This window comes from Taudactylus pleione, unplaced genomic scaffold (assembly GCF_031769625.1).
Source record: "Taudactylus pleione unplaced genomic scaffold, aTauple2 ptg000550l, whole genome shotgun sequence".
Classification (NCBI taxonomy): Eukaryota; Metazoa; Chordata; class Amphibia; order Anura; family Myobatrachidae; genus Taudactylus; species Taudactylus pleione.
The window spans coordinates 257,501-260,000 of NW_028284952.1; the positions used below are offsets into that span (position 1 = coordinate 257,501).

General features: G+C 37.6%; 11 pseudogenes; all 11 read left to right on the plus strand.

The window, feature by feature from the left end:
• LOC148484119 (5S ribosomal RNA) overlaps window positions 1-70 on the plus strand; it is a 119-nt pseudogene extending 49 nt beyond the window's left edge.
• Window positions 71-185: 115 nt separating this feature from the next.
• On the plus strand, window positions 186-304 carry LOC148484120 (5S ribosomal RNA; annotated as a pseudogene).
• A 116-nt stretch (window positions 305-420) lies between these two features.
• LOC148484121 (5S ribosomal RNA) lies at window positions 421-539 on the plus strand (annotated as a pseudogene).
• A 116-nt stretch (window positions 540-655) lies between these two features.
• On the plus strand, window positions 656-775 carry LOC148484122 (5S ribosomal RNA; annotated as a pseudogene).
• A 116-nt stretch (window positions 776-891) lies between these two features.
• Window positions 892-1,010, plus strand: LOC148484123 (5S ribosomal RNA; annotated as a pseudogene).
• Window positions 1,011-1,124: 114 nt separating this feature from the next.
• Window positions 1,125-1,243, plus strand: LOC148484124 (5S ribosomal RNA; annotated as a pseudogene).
• Window positions 1,244-1,358: 115 nt separating this feature from the next.
• LOC148484125 (5S ribosomal RNA) lies at window positions 1,359-1,477 on the plus strand (annotated as a pseudogene).
• A 116-nt stretch (window positions 1,478-1,593) lies between these two features.
• LOC148484126 (5S ribosomal RNA) lies at window positions 1,594-1,712 on the plus strand (annotated as a pseudogene).
• Window positions 1,713-1,828: 116 nt separating this feature from the next.
• On the plus strand, window positions 1,829-1,947 carry LOC148484127 (5S ribosomal RNA; annotated as a pseudogene).
• A 116-nt stretch (window positions 1,948-2,063) lies between these two features.
• On the plus strand, window positions 2,064-2,182 carry LOC148484128 (5S ribosomal RNA; annotated as a pseudogene).
• Window positions 2,183-2,297: 115 nt separating this feature from the next.
• On the plus strand, window positions 2,298-2,416 carry LOC148484129 (5S ribosomal RNA; annotated as a pseudogene).
• Window positions 2,417-2,500: the final 84 nt, after the last annotated feature.

Genomic DNA, 2,500 nt, shown 5'->3' on the forward strand with positions numbered 1-2,500 from the left:
AGCTATGCATTGTTGGGCCTGGTCAGTACTTGGATGGGAGACCTCCTGGGACAACCAGGTGCAGTAGGTAATTTTATACTGCCATAACAGTCTTTTCTATTACATTTTACATTTAAATTTTCAACTTATCAATGAATTTACTTGAGTTAAGAAGTAATAGAGGTCTAAAGTTAATGCTTTTGAGCACCTACAGCCAAACCACACTGGACATGCCCAATCTCATCTGATCTTGGAAGCTATGCAGTGTTGGGCCTGGTTTGTACTTGGATGGGAGACCACCTTGGAATACCAGGTGCTGTATGTAATTTTAGACAGCCAATACATTCTTTTCTATTACATTTTACATTACATTTTTTCAACTTATCAATGAATTTACTTGATTTAAGAAGTAAAAGAGGTCTAAAGTTAATGTTTTTGAGCACTTACAGCCAAACCACACTAGACATGCCCAATCTCGTCTGATCTTGGAAGCTATGCAGTGTTGGGCCTGGTTAGTACTTGGATGGGAGACCACCTGGGGATACCAGGTGCTGTAGGTAATTTTATACTGCCATAACATTCTTTTCAATTACATTATACATTTAATTTTTTCAACTTATCAATGAATTTACTTGAGTTAAGAAGTAATAGAGGTCTAAAGTTAATGCTTTTGAGCACCTACAGTCAAACCACACTGGACATGCCCAATCTAGTCTGATTCTTGGGAGCTATGCAGTGTTGGGCCTGGTTAGTACTTGGATGGGAGACCACCTGGGAATACCAGGTGCAGTAGTTAATTTTATACTGCCATAACATTCTTTTCTATTACATTTTACATTAAATTTTTTCAACTTATCAATGAATTTCCTTGAGTTAAGAAGTAATAGAGGTCTAAAGTTAATGCTTTTGAGCACCTACAGCCAATCCACACTGGACATGCCCAATCTCGTCTGATCTTGGAAGCTATGCAGTGTTGGGCCTGGTTAGTACTTGAATGGGAGACCACCTAGGAATCCCAGGTGCTGTAGGTAATTTTATACTGCCATAACAGTCTTTTCTATTATATTTTACATTTAATTTTTTCTACTTATCAATGAATTTACTTGTTAAGAAGTAATAGAGGTCTAAAGTTAACGCTTTTGAGCACCACCAGCCAAACCACACTGGACATGCCCAATCTCGTCTGATCTTGGAAGCTATGCAGTGTTGGGCCTGGTTAGTACTTGGATGGGAGACCACCTGGGAATACCAGGTGCTGTAGGTAATTTTATATAGCCATAACATTCTTTCTATTACATTTTACATTACATTTTTTCAACTTATCAATGAATTTACTTTAGTTAAGAAGTAAAAGAGGTCTTAAGTTAATGTTTTTGAGCGCCTATAGCCAAACCACACTGGATATGCCCAATCTCGTCTGATCTTCGAAGTTATGCAGTGTTGGGCGTGGTTAGTACTTGAATGGGAGACCACCTGGGAATACCAGGTGCTGTAGGTAATTTTATACTGCTATAACATTCTTTTCTATTAAATTTTACATTTAATTTTTTCAACTTATCAATGAATTTCCTTGAGTTAAGAAGTAATAGAGGTCTAAATTTAATGCTTTTGAGCACCTACAGCCAAACCACACTGGACATGCCCAAACTCATCTGATCTTGGAAGCTATGCAGTTTTGGGACTCTTTTGTACTTGGTTGGGAGACCACCTGGGAATACCAGGTGCTGTAGGTAATTTTACACAGCCAAAACATTCTTTTCTATTACATTTTACATTTAATTTTTTCAACTTATCAATGAATTTACTTGAGTTAAGAAGTAAAAGAGGACTAAAGTTAATGTTTTTGATCACCTATAGCCAAACCACACTGGACATGCCCAATCTCGTCTGATCTTGGAAGCTATGCAGTGTTGGGCCTGGTTATTACTTGGATGGGAGACCACCTGGGAATACCAGGTGCTGTAGGTAGTTTTATACTGCCATAACATTCTTTTCAATTACATTTTACATTAAATTTTTTCAACTTATCAATGAATTTCCTTGAGTTAAGAAGTAATAGAGGTCTCAAGTTAATGCTTTTGAGCACCTACAGCCAATCCACACATGACATGCCCAATCTCGTCTGATCTTGGTAGCTATGCATTGTTGGGCCTGGTCAGTACTTGGATGGGAGACCTCCTGGGAAAACCAGGTGCAGTAGGTAATTTTATACTGCCATAACAGTCTTTTCTATTACATTTTACATTTAAATTTTCAACTTATCAATGAATTTACTTGAGTTAAGAAGTAATAGAGGTCTAAAGTTAATGTTTTTGAGCACCTACAGCCAAACCACACTGGACATGCCCAATCTCGTCTGATCTTGGAAGCTATGCAGTGTTGGGCCTGGTTAGTACTTGGATGGGAGACCAACTAGGAATCCCAGGTGCTGTAGGTAATTTTATACTGCCATAACAGTCTTTTCTATTACATTTTACATTTAATTTTTTCAACTTATCAATGAATTTACTTGAGTTAAGAA